This window comes from Eumetopias jubatus, unplaced genomic scaffold (assembly GCF_037043125.1).
Source record: "Eumetopias jubatus isolate StellerSeaLion01/CBP00866 unplaced genomic scaffold, mEumJub1_p1.0 scaffold_16, whole genome shotgun sequence".
Classification (NCBI taxonomy): domain Eukaryota; kingdom Metazoa; phylum Chordata; class Mammalia; order Carnivora; family Otariidae; genus Eumetopias; species Eumetopias jubatus.
This window is the reverse complement of record NW_028274822.1, coordinates 27750565-27764328: the sequence shown is the minus strand read 5'-3', so window position 1 is coordinate 27764328 and position 13764 is coordinate 27750565. Positions and strand designations below refer to the sequence as shown.

At 39.5% G+C, this 13764-nt stretch overlaps 1 protein-coding gene across 3 annotated transcripts in view; it reads left to right on the top strand.

The window, feature by feature from the left end:
* Positions 1-13764, top strand: part of ARK2N (arkadia (RNF111) N-terminal like PKA signaling regulator 2N) — an 81400-nt gene that overhangs the window by 22967 nt on the left and 44669 nt on the right. The window lies entirely within an intron of this gene.

The window sequence follows — 13764 nt, the reverse complement described above, 5'->3', positions numbered from 1 at the left end:
GAACAGCATAAAAGGCAAGCCTTTCTTAATGTTGAGTGCTTAATGATTTTATATATACTGCTATGTCAAAACTCTCAGGAGGGTTTCCTGTAGTGGTTGGCCTTAGATAAGACCCCATCAATCATGGTCCATTCTCACAATGCTAGTTCAGGAAGTTGTTAAACATCTCAGACTGTATTGTGAGAAGGAAGACTTTCTTCTGTGTGTTTTATTGATACTTTCATATCTTTTTTTCCTCCAAGGATAATTGTTTTACCATTAGTTTATACACTAAAGCAACAGATTCACATTTAAAAAAATTCTGTTTAGAATTTCTTCTCTGTTAATTTTATGCTTTCTCCCTGGATTAGCTTATATATTCATCTAGCACCTCTATTTACACTGATAATGTCCAAATCTGTATTTCTGTATTTTTTTCTTCGAGACCTATGTTCCTAAGTATTATGTAGTTCAAATTAAAGTTGCTTATTTCTCTTTTTACTTTTCCATTAGTTCACATCCTTTTTTTGTTTTTGTTTTTGTTTTAAAGAGAGGGAGAGAGTAAAAAGGGGGGAGGGTTGGGGTAGAGGGAGAAAGAGAACCTTCAGCAGACTCCATGTCCAGCACAGAGCCGGACATGGGGCTCAGTCTCACAACCGTGAGATCATGACCTGAGCCGAGTTGGACACATAACTCACTGAGCACCCAGGCGCCCTCCAGTAGTCCACATCTTAATTTGGGGTTACCCTGTACCCAGTTGTAAATGCCAGCAACCACCCAGGAGTGGGGTGTTCCATACTGTCATATGGGTTGAATTGGTTGATAATATTCAAGTCTTCTAAATTCTTCTTGACTTTCTGTCTTGTTTTATCTGTTTACAGTGAGGGCTAGAAATCTGCAACTATTGGTGTTGAATTCTCTCCTTTTCATTTTGTTAGCTTTTGCTTCATATATTTTGATTTTCATATTTTCCTGATATATTAACCTTTGTATCATTATGAAATGTCCTTTTTTGTCTCTAGTAATATTTCTTGTCTTAAAGTCTATTTTATCTGATGTTGATATAAACATTTTAGCTCTCCTATGGTTGCTCTTTGCATAATATATCTTTTTCCATTTTCTGTTAACCTATTGTATCTTTGAACCTAAGGTATGTTTTTTAGACTGCATACAGTTGGATCTTTTGTTGTTGTTTCGTGTTTTTACAATTGGATCTTTTGGAGCCCAAGGCGGGGCTTGATCCCAGGACCCCGAGATCATGACCAGAGCTGACGGCAGATGCTTAGCGACTGAGCTACCCAGGCGCCCCTACAATTGGATCTTTTTTTATCCATTCTGACAATATTTTGCTATTTGGTTAGAGTATTTAGCCATTTATATTTAATACAATTATTAATATGGTTGGATTTACATTTGCCATTTTATTTTTTAATGTCTCATTTGTTGTTCCTGTGTACCTTCTTTACTGTCTTTTTTTGGGGGGGGTTTTAACTGTATTTTTTGAGGTTTTTCTTTTTTCTTTTTTTTTTAAGGTTGCTCTAGGGATTGATTATATCTGTATCTTCATTTATCAGTCTTCTTCAAATTAATATTTACTTAATTTCAGTAAAATATAGAAACATTGTACCAGTAGAGAGGAGCTCCATCTTCTCTCTCCTTTTTATAGTATTACTTTTATATATGTGACATCTCTGTGTGTTATAAATCTCAGTGTTATAATTATTGCTTTTTGCAACCATTTATTTTTTTAAAAGAAGGTAAGAGAAGAAGTAATCATTTATAGGGTCTTTTATGTTAACATACATATTTACCACTTTTTGTTGTCTGCATTTCATTTTGTGGATTTGAGTCACAAATTCTTTCCTTTTAGCCTAAAGAATTTCCTTTATTATTTCTTGTAAAGCAGGTCTGCTACCAATGAAATTTCTTACTCTGCTTATCTAGGAATTTTTTTTTACATTTTATTTTATATTGTTTTATTTTATTTTATTTTTTGCAATCTCTCCACCCAATGTTGGGCTCGGACCCATGACCCTGAGATCAAGAGGCACATGGTCTTCCCACTGAGCCAGCCAGGCACCCCCATTAAGAAAATTTAAAAAAAATTTTTTTTTTTTTTATAAAAAAGATTTTATTTTTTTTGACAGAGACAGAGAGGGAACACAAGCAGGGGGAGTGGGAGAGGGAGAAGCAGACTTCCCACAGAGCAGGGAGCCTGATGTGGGGCTTGATCCCAGGACCCTGGGATCATGACTGGAGCTGGAGGCAGACTCTTAACAACTGAGCCACCCAGACGCCCCCCCCCCCAATTTTTTTTAAAGTAATCTTTATGCCCAACACGGGGCTCAAACTCACTACCTCAGGGTTCAAGAGTCACATGCTCTACTGACTAAGCCAGTCAGGTGTCCCTTTTGTCTTTGTTTTGGAAAGAATATTTTTTTTGGATATAGAATTCTTATTTTTTCCCCTTAGCACTTTGAATGTCATTCTACCTTCTGGCCTCTAGTGTTTCAAAATGAGAAATCAGCTATTGATCTAATATGGTTTCCTTGTATATGATGAATTTTTTTTTATTGCTTTCAAGATTTTTCTCATTGTCTTTCACTTGTTTGACTATGATGTATCTATGTGGATCTTTATTGAGGTCTACTTTGAGATTTGTTGAGCTTCTTGGATATGTGTGGATTGATGTTTTTCATCAGTTTAGAGGATGTTTGGGGCCATTATTTTTTCAGGTATTTTTTCTACCTCTTTCTTTCTAGGATTCCTGTTAAACACATGTTGATATTCTTGACATTGTCCTTCATGTTTTAGAGGCCCTATTCATTTTAATCTTTTTCTTTCTATTCTTCAGATTGCACAGTTTCTATTGACTTATTTTGTTCACTGATTTCTTTATTCTGCCATCTTGAACCTGTTATTGAGCCCTTTTCCTGAAATTTCTTTTCAGTTTTATACTTTCCAACTGCAGAATGTCCATTTGTTCCCCTGTTAATAATTTGTTCCCTTATTGAGATTCTCTACTTGTTGACTCATTGTTATACTTTTCTTTAATTTTTAAAATGTACTTTCCTTTAGTACTTTGAGCATATTTAAAATAGCTCTTTTGGGGTGCCTGGGTGGCTCAGTGGGTTAAATGTCTGCCTTCAGCTCAGGTCATGATCCCAGGGTTCTGGGATCGAGTTCCGCATCGGGCTCCCTGCTCAGCAGGGAGCCTGATTCTCCCTCTGCCCCTCCCCCTGCTTGTGCTTTCTCTTCTCTGACAAATAAATAAATATTTAAAAAAGTAAAATAGGTCTTTCGATTTCTTTGTGAAATTCATCATCTGAGGACATTGTTTTTCTAGTGACTGCTTTTTATCTCCTGTGTATGAGTCACATTTCCTATTTTTTTCAAAGGTCTCTTAATTTTTTATTGAAAACTGGACACTTTAGATAATATTTTGCAGCTTTGGATTCTTACTATTTTTCCCTTTAAAAGGGTTGCTGTGTTTTTGTTTAGGTAACTGGGATGAATCTGAAATGTCTCTCCTGCAGTGTGTTGTTGTTTATGTCTCTGCTCAGTTTTTTTGTTTTAACTTTTCAACCTAGCTTTCTGTTCTTTGCTCTTGTCCTTTCCAGCATAGTTTACTGGTCAGCCAGTATTTGGACAGAAATTGTGCTCAAATACCTCCCTCCAGTAAAGATTTTTGGCATCTCCTCTGCATAATCCTGTAGCCTTAGCCAAGAATATGCTTGACCCATTCATGATCACATCCTCAGGCTAGTGGATCCCTTGATTGCCCTGTCTGCCTGCTGCTTAGATTGTCACTTGCACCTATAATGCCCCTGGGTGTAGGTGTGGCCCACCATTCCAGATTGAGTGAGGCCCCTTTGTAAATGCAAACACAGATCCTCTAGGCCTGTGCCATCTAATTAGGCAGAACCTATTGAGCTGGGAGGTTGGGGGGGGGGAATGGGAGTGGCCCCAGGTAGGTCCCCTACTGTTCTTTATAAAAATCCTGCAGGTTTTTATATTTTAAGATTTAATTATTCATTTGACAGAGAGAGAGAGCTCACAGGCAGGGGGAGGGGTAGATGGAGAGAGAGTCCTGAAGCAGGCTCCCCGCTGAGTTGGGAGCCCAACACGGCTCCATCCCAGGACCCTGAGATCATGACCTGAGCCAAAACCAAGAGTCTGCTGCTTAACTGACTATGCCACCCAAGCGCCCCAAACCTGCAGTTTTTTTTGTTTTTTTTTTTAAGATTTATTTATTTGAGAGAGCGCTTGTGAGCGAGTGCGTAAAAGCAGGGGGAGGGGCAGAGAGTGAGGGAGAAGCAGACTCCCCACTGAGCAGGGAGCCTGACGAGGGGGCTGGGGGGCTCCATCCCAGGACCCTGAGATCATGAGCTGAGATGAAGGCAGACACTTAACTGACTAACCTGCAGGTTCCCCAATCCTGCAGGTTTTTAAGCATCAGTACTTCTCTTTGGTGCAGGCATTTGATAGATTTCCAGAGCTCTGAAGTGTTTTTTTTTTTTTAAGATTTATTTATTTATTCGAAAGAGAGCACGCACACACAAGTGGGAGGGAGGAGAGAGAATCTCAAGCAGACTGCGCCCACTGGGGAGCCCGACTGGGGGGGGGCGTGTGGGTGTGGGGGGTCCCCAATGCAGGGCTGATCTCATGACCCTGAGATCATTACCTGAGCTGAAACCAAGAGTCAGGTGCCCAGCCAGCTGGCACCCCTGAAGTGGTTGTTTTGATTAATTTTGTTTTGCTTTATAATTACATTTTGGGGGTATTTTGGTGACCCTTTCCCATGCTCACAGCCAGGTGTCTTGCCTTACCAATACTTATGAAACCCTACATACTCATCATCTATCGCTGCTTCTTCACACTGAGGTAACCACTATCCTGACATTTTGGTTATCATTCCTGAGCTTTTTTTAAAAGTAGTTTTACAGCACAACTAAGTATCCATATATATTATGTCATTTCGTATTGTCTTGTTTTGAACTTTATATACATTGACCGATACGGGTTTTTTTTTTTTTTCAATTTGCTTTTTTTTTGTTTGTTTTGTTTTTGCTTATTGTTTTTATTGTTTTATCCATGTTGATATAGTTGTCTTTTGTTTCTACTGCTATATGCTCCTTTACTGTAGGAATGTACCACGGCTTATTTTTCCATTCCACTGTTTGTCAGTAGATGTTTTGTTTTTGTTTTGTCTATCACAGAGACAGTGCTGCTATGACACATGTGTTTCTCTAGACAGTGTTTTTCAAGCTTTTAGGTCACCACCTATTGGGTTGTGAAATCAATTGACTGAGTCATGAACAACACTACATTTTTTAAATATATAGAATGAAAAAATATCTGAGTGCTTTACATAAGTTTCTGTCTCATGAATGTAACCACAGGAAGCTCCAAACTCCTACGTCACCCCTTATTTCCTACACTCTAATCTTCAGAAAGTACTGCACATTCCCTGTTCTTTCCCTCCCCTCCTTCTCCACCTCATTTCTACTTCGGTTCATCATCAGAGAAATCACCAATATTCTTAACTTCCTCTCTCAACTTCCCCTCACCTTCCTGCACTAGTAACACTGTGGCTTTCCACTGAGGGCACAGCTTCACCTTGCAAGGGGTGCCTGTGCTTTTTTTTCTCCTGCATCCTTCTCTGGCCTGGATTTCCTTGTTCCTCATCGCCACTTTTCAGATAATTTTCCTCTTCCATTAATCCCCATACGGCTGTCCTCTTTTGACCACTGACTGTAGTGATTTTTGTTCCTTGCTTAGCGTCATTTTGTCCATTATAACTCTTGTCTTTAATTCTTCATGATTTCAATATACACAGATGATCCTTTTGACACTGCCCACTCAGTTCTGTGAACTCTCATAATGATTTTGTTCTCTACCTCAGCCAGTTATTTTCACAGTCATACTCTAACCAGTGCTTCTCGAACTATCTGTTGTGAAGGACTAGTATATATATATATTTTAAAGATCTTATTTATTTATTAGAGAGAGGGGGGAGAGAACTTGCGTGGGCGCATGAGCCGGTGGGGGGGAGAAGAAGGAGAAGCAGACTCCCCCCGCCCCCCCCCCGGCCACCCCAAGCAGGGAGCCCGGCATGGGGCTCGATCCCAGGACCCTGAGATCATGACCTGAGCCAAAGACAGACACTTAACTGACTGAGCCACCCAGGTGCCCCAGAACCAGTGTATTTTTATTTCCAGTCCGCCATTGGTGGATGTTTGTGGTAAAATACAATTAATTAGGGTGCATGGGAGCAGGGAGCTGCCTCCTCCCTCTGCCTCTCCCTCTGTCTCTCATGAATAAATAAATAAAATCTTTAAAAAAATACAATTGTTTACTAGGAAATTGAAATGCTGTTTGTGGTTGTCATGACATGTCATGACAATACCAAATTGCTGTATAAGTCTCTAATCAATTTTCTTAATTTTTGTACTTCTCTCAGTGCAGACAGTCCTTTAAGAACACCACTTTGAGTGGCACTATTTTAGATCTCATCAGTTACCAGTAAATGCAACCCTTCTGTAATCCATTTCATTCGCAGTGTTCTTGGACTACCACCTTCTCTTTGCAGTTCACTATAGTACCTTGACTCCACTGGGATGTCCATTCCATTGGACATTTTCACTGCCCTGTACCTTCTGGATGTGATCATTATAATCATTTCCTTGTATACACTCTTGTTTTTTTCTTTGCTTAGTAAAACGAGAATTCTGGTTAAACCCAGCTTCTTCCTCCTCTGTGCTTAGACTTACACAGCTGAATTTCAGAGGAGAAAAACAGACCTGTGTGTGCCAGTCTCACTTGAAGTTCATGCTATAACCCTTAAAGTGGACCTTTATTATTGTCTGAAAATCATATACTGTAACTTCTCTGGTGTCTTCATTTTCACCATACTTTTTCACATGTGGTCTTCTGATCACCCTCAACACCACCTCATTCATCTTCACTCTTAATGATGACCTTGCTTTCTACTTACCTGAAAAATTTGTAGTCAGAGGGAACTTCATAGATTGCTGTTGTGTTTATCATTGGGCCATGAAATTAGAATGACACCTTTAGTCTTGACAGTTTCTGTCTTAAGGTCTGTTTTGCCTAATAATCATAGAGATAAATAAGCTGGGGGATTATGTGATTTTTGTTTCATTTATATATTTTTTTTACTTCTTTAAACCTTTATAAGTCCCTGTGTATGGAATATGGACATTAAACAGTAACAGTTTTGCAAAGTGCCGTGAAAGAAAAGAGGTGTGTAATCTTTTTTCCCCCCTAAAGATTTTATTTATTTATTTGACAGAGAGACAGCGAGAGAGGGAACACAAGCAGGGGGAGTGGGAGAGGGAGAAGCAGGCTTCCCGCTGAGCAGGGACCCCAATATGGGGCTGGATCCCAGGACCTGGGATCATGACCTGAGCCGAAGGCAGATATGCCTAGCGACTGAGCCACCCAGGTGTCCCAAAGTAGGTGTGTAATCAATATATAACAGAGATCCTATTAGTAAGGTACCAAAGGCTACCCCAAGGAGATGATACTTATTATCTGTGAAGAGTAGCCAGCAAGGGGGCAGGCACAAAATGAGTGTGAAAGGCCAGAGATCTGAAAAAGCCATTCATGATACATTCTTTGTATCTGGAAGGAGTTAGGGTGTGAGTGGCCCAAGATGAAGCTGGAGATGTGGGCAGAGGTTTTGGGCAGGTAAGAGCAATCACACACTACTTTCTCCCCTTAAGTTTGTGTTAATAATCCCTACCTAGTGTGGAAATTGAGTAGTATTGCAAATTATTCTTTTTGACACTATGTAAATTACTGTGCTTAGCAGTTTTATTCTCCTCACATTTTCTGTAGCAAGTGTTATAATCCTTTTCCATTTTCACAAACCTCCAAATGTGCTCTTTTCACCTTGTATTAAGTTTTGCTGACCAAGAATGAGGTCTGATATGAGAGAAACACCCTCCAGATTTTCACAGTAGCCTCATTTAGCCTTATACTTTGTACTTTCCACTCCTTTTCACTTAATACTTTCCACTTCCCTGTCTCAGAGGGGCATTGTATTGCTTCCTTTCCATGGTTTAGCTCTCCTACCTGTGCTCTTCTTTCATTATCTTAGTTTCTTAGTGAACACAGGACTAATAAAACAAATGCTGCATTTTGATTTTCCAGAACTGAAGGCCTGTTTTTAATTAATTAATTTTTTTAAAGACTTTATTTGAGAGAGAGCGAGCGCATGTGCGCACCCGAGTGGGGGGTGGTGGTAGAAGAATAGGGAGAAGTAGACTCCCCGCTGAGCAGGGAGCCTGATGTGGGTCTCAATCCCAGAACCCTGGGATCATGACCTGAGCTGAAGGCAGGTGCTTAAGGGATTGAGCCACCCAGACACCCCTTTATTTTTATTTATTTTTTTTAAAGATTTATTTTAGAGAGTGCGAAAGAGCGCAAGTGCTCGGAAGAGTGAGTGGGGGGGGGTGGAAGGGCAGAGGGAGAGACCCTTCAAGCAGACTCCTACTTGAGCACAGGGCTCGATCTTACAACCTGAGATCATGACCTGAGCCAAACCAAGACGACGATGCTTAGACGATGATGCTTAACTGGCTGAGCCACCCAGGCATCCCTGACAGCTTGAGTTTGAAAATTATTGCATATCATCCTTTTTAAAGGGGAGAGAGAAACTCAGATAAAACTCAAGTTGCCTTGAACTACTCTCCTTTTGGTCATCCCCCTACTCTTGTAAGACATTTATAAAATACTTTCTGTTTATGTGAAATCTAAAAAAACCCCTTTCTATAAACATGTTATATTTGCCTTGTAAAAATATTGTTCTGCCTGCTGTATAGAGCACAGGTTTGTGGGCAGGAGCAACACTGAATATATATAGACAGGAGATGATGATTGTTGGTTGTTCCATTGAAAAATAAATTAAGGAGGTTGTGGTTAGAGTGGTTGACAGTGGATATGGAGAATACTAGGCTAGAAATATGAGGTGGGACTGATAGGAATTAGTGAATGATGGGATGCAGTGAGTAAAGGAGAAGGCATTGTCAAGGGTAACCCTCAGGTTTCTGACGTGAGCAACTGAAGTATTAGTGGTGTTATTTTTTTTTAAGATTATTTATTTATTTAATAAATATATATATAGAGAGAGAGGGAGGGAGGGAGAAAGCTTGCAGGCAAGCACGCATGCAGGGAGGAGGAGCAGAGGGAGAGGGCAAGAGACTCTTAAGCAGATTCTGCGCTCAGCACAGAGCCCAATGTGCACAGGGCTCAATCTCACAACTCTGAGATCAGGACCTGAGGTGAAACCAAGAGTCAGATGCTCAACCAGCTGTTCCAGCCAGGTGACCCATAGTGGTGCTGTTTTTACTGAGCTAGGGAAAGATAGAGAAGGAGCAGTGTGGGGTAACTCAGAGATGACTAATTTGGTTTTGGACATGAGATTATGGTGCCTTTGTGAAATCTAAATGCAGATGTCAAATGGCTTGTTTGGGTAGACTGGTATAGAGCTTGGAGAAGAGCTGAGATGGAGAGACAGAATTACTAGTATAGGGATGGTATTGGAAACTGGATGTAGGGCGCCTGGGTGGCTCAGTCGTTAAGCATCTGCCTTTGGCTCAGGTCATCATCCCAAGGTCTGCAGGAAGCCTGCTTCTCCCTCTCCCGCTCCCCCTACTTGTGTTCCCTCTCTCACTGTGTCTCTCTCTGTCACATAAAATCTTAAAAAAAAAAAAAAAAACTGGATGTGGAAGAGGGTTACTTTGAGGGGTGTGAGAAGGACCTAGTTCTAGGACTAACACCCAAGGTTTGGTAGAGGACGTTAAGTCTATAAAGTAACCAGAAGAAGGGAAACCTGGGAAACCAAAGAAAAACATTAGCTTAAGGAGGAGAGGCGGGTGGTTAAGCATAGAATGCTGCTTAGACATCAAGATGAGGGCCAAATTGTTCGTTTGCTTTAAATGTACCAGGGGTCGTTAATGACCCTGATAAGAACTGTTCTACAGGTTTAATAAAAGCAGATGTCAGATGGGATTGGGTTGGAGGAGTACGAGAGGTAAGGAAATAGAGGCAGGGAATTTAGACAGCTCTCAATGAGGTTGTGAGAAGAGAATGGTTTCTGGAGGAGATGAGAGGTTGAGGCGGTAAGTAGAATTTTTTCAAATGAATGAGTAAATGGATGGATGGACGATCCATTTGAGTGTGAGAAGTTGATGAATGCCAAGGAATAATCACTAAGGCTCTAAGGAAAGGAGCGGGGATTAACTGTAATACCCATGTAGAAGGGGACCGCCTTTAGAGTGGAGGGAAGAACAGCATGGTGGAAAATGTTCTTCTAAGGAAATAAATGCTGTATGTTATATATTTACTACTTAATTGTGAATTTACTATTAAACTGGGTGGTCGAGAGCCTTTTATCCCATTTGTAAGATGCAACTATCATTCAATAGTTTTATCTTTTTCTACTGCCAGCTACTTTTGATTACCTCTACCAAGAAAATCCACGTTTTTTCCCGGACCAAAAACAATATATGCAGTAAATACTCTGGTTGTTGGGGAGGATTACCCTGTACACATGACATCTTTCCCCCATGTTTAGAGTACTTTATTTTTATTCTACTGCAGGGAGTTTTGTTAGAGCTTGTATTTTCACTTCCTGTGACTTTTTTTTCTTGTGTTTTATGAATTATGACAAAATTTCACTACGGGGGGAGACTCTAATAGACTTCACTGACTAAATTTGACCTAAGCAGTAGTTGGTATCATGAGCAGAAAGGTACCAACTCCCTTTTTCTTCAGAAGACTTTAAAGTAGACTTTTATGTTTGAGTGGGGTTTTGAATAGGCAATACTTGTACATGATAGTAGAATCAAGAGGTAAAAACTACGTACAGTGAAAAGGTTTTTTGACTCCTGTTCTCTCATTCGCTTTCTTTCCTTGCCAAAGTAGTTGGTGTTAACTATTTTAAGTATCCTCCCAGGGATTCTGTACATCTACAGATGAACTCACATATAAGTATAATTTTGTTCTTTATTTACACTAATGGTATAATGTACCTTTTTTATTCATTTAACATTATGTATTGAAAATTGCTCCATATTAGTGTATTAAAGAACTTTTTCATCCTTTATGGGCACATTGTATGGACGTATCACTATTAGCTAACTGGTGTCCTATTTATGGTTGATGCTAGTGTTTGTGATTAAAATTGTTTTTTTAGGCAGCAGAAGTCATTGTAGATCTAAATAAACTTAAATATAAGGATCTTGAAATGAAAGATAATTGAGTTGTCATATTGAAAGACAATGATAATGTCATGTTTTCTTACAAAGAAAAACAGTTTAGATTTATTTGTCCTACCCACACAATTTATTTACTGAACAAACAGGAGTTTTATGGTCATATTAACATATTTACCTTTCCACCTGATGTTATATTATGTACTTTGAAAAGGTCCAGTGCTTCCTGCTTTCAAAAATTAGTTCGAGGCTTTTGATTCTTGTGCTTTATGGCTGACATTAATTTCATTTCTCAAATATTTCATCTGTAAGAAAAATTTTTATTCTGGAATATATAACATCATTCTCTACAGAAGAATCAACTCTTGTTTCTATTTAGTTACAAAATCTTGGTTTATTCCTTATATTTGGGGTATTTCATATCTCAATATTTTATTTCCTGTTTGTATTGCCAACGTGCTTCAGTTATGACACTGGCAGTTTGCCGGTTTAACTTTTACTCCCTCTGTTGGCTTTCAGAGGTGTTACATTCCTTTTGGAATGGTGTTAGGAATAACATTTATGCTTTTTTTCATTTAAGTCAAAAATTAGTAATGATGCAAATATGAAATAGGCTACATATGGGATTGTTTTACATTAATGGATGTTTCCGGTGGCCATGAATATTCTGGTTTTCATGAATGTGTTGAGGAACCTTCATCAGAATGTCTGTTTCATCAGCAGCTGAGAACAAGGCCATGAAAAACAAAAAATAGGAATATAGAATATTCATGTTTATAGTATGCAAAAAATAGGCGTGGCATGTTAGAGCCATAAAAGGATTTTCTGAATATCTTCTAGTTGCCGTCTACCATATATTAAACTGTCAAGTAATAGAATTGATAGAGTGAAGTGATGAAGATGTCTTATGGCATCTGATTAGCACATCATCTAGCTCAGTGTTTGTGTCTGTTACCAGTGGGACATCATGATAATTGCCTTCTATAACATTATATGTACAGAATGAGGTATTTACTTGCTTTGCACATTCTTAGCACCATCCTTTTAAAACCAAACCATCAGTTAATGGAGTTTGCTTTGTATAGGTCATAGCTCTTGTAGTTAAAGATTATGTCCTGTTTCTCCATGATTAAGTAGAGTTGTTGCACACTCAATAGGGGAAGGATGTTAGGTTCTAAAGTTAGCATATAGGTGCACCTGGGTAGCTCAGTCAGTTGAACATCCAACTCTTGGTTTCCGCTCAGGTCATGATCTCAGGGTGTTGGGATCCAGCCCTGAGCTCAGCGAGGAGTCTGCTTGAGATTCTCTCCCTTTCCCTCTCCCTCCTCCTCTGCCCCTCTTCCAGTCATGGTCTCTCTCTCTCAAATAAATAAAATCTTAAAAAAAGAAAATAAAGTCAGGGACGCCTGGGTGGCTCAAGTTGGTTAAGCGGCTGCCTTCGGCTCAGGTCATAATCCCAGAGTCCTGGGATCAAGCCCCACATCAGGCTCCCTGCTCCTTGGAGAGCCTGCTTCTCCCTCTCCCTCTGCCTGCCTCTCTGCCTACTTGAGCTCTCTGTCAAATAAAGAAATAAAATCTTAAAATAAAAAAGCATATAAGGTGGAAAATGTGTGTAGGGTGTTTTCTCTTAAGCTCCTTAAGTCATTCATAGACTAGAATGTACTAGGTTTTCTGGGTTCACAAAGTAGTTGATCTGTATTTAGTGGCTCTGTTTATGAAACAAAACATGTTGAAACACTAGACTCACATTCAGCCTGAAGAGAGGTATATGGGAACTAGGAAGGATTGTGAGGAAACAGCATAGTCAGGCCTGGCCTCTTAATACCCCTGTAGAGCAACTCTTCCTGAGGGGAATAGCAGATAGGTTTGAAGCATACAATTACTTTGAGTGCTCATTTGCCAAATACATATAATTGAAAGTTTTTTTTTTTTAACGTGTGTACATTTGATGTTACTCCACTATAACGTCCTCTCTTTGAGGATTTGAATATAAAAGTAATCATTCTAGCTAACTTTTTTTTTTTTAAGATTTTATTTATTTATTCATGAAAGACAGAGAGAGAGAAGCAGAGGGAGAAGCAGGCTCCCAAGGAGCAGGGAGCCCGATGCGGGACTCAATCCCAGGACCCTGGGATCATGACCTGAGCCGAAGGCAGATGCCCAACCATCTGAGCTACCCAGGCGCGCATAGCTAACTTGTTTTTGAGACTAGTTTTTTTGAAGCATTCTTTTTCATATATGTTAAAGTCAGAACATACACATTTAACTGTATCGGAGTTTTGAGGACCCCTTTCTTGAACATTTTAAGTAACGTTTTAAAATTGAAAATCCTTGTTTGGTTCCTTGCTGGGCTTGCAAGTTCAGTAATTGAGGATTAATATTATGCCATTTTTAGTAGTTGTGTATGCTAGTATTTTGATAGTACTGAGTCCTTTGAATTTGACTGTTAAGCAGATGACAGGTACATTTTAAAGGCCTGTGTGATGGTAGCTTTTGCTACTAATTTAGAAAGGTAGGCATGTTGTGCTGATTAAATAATCTT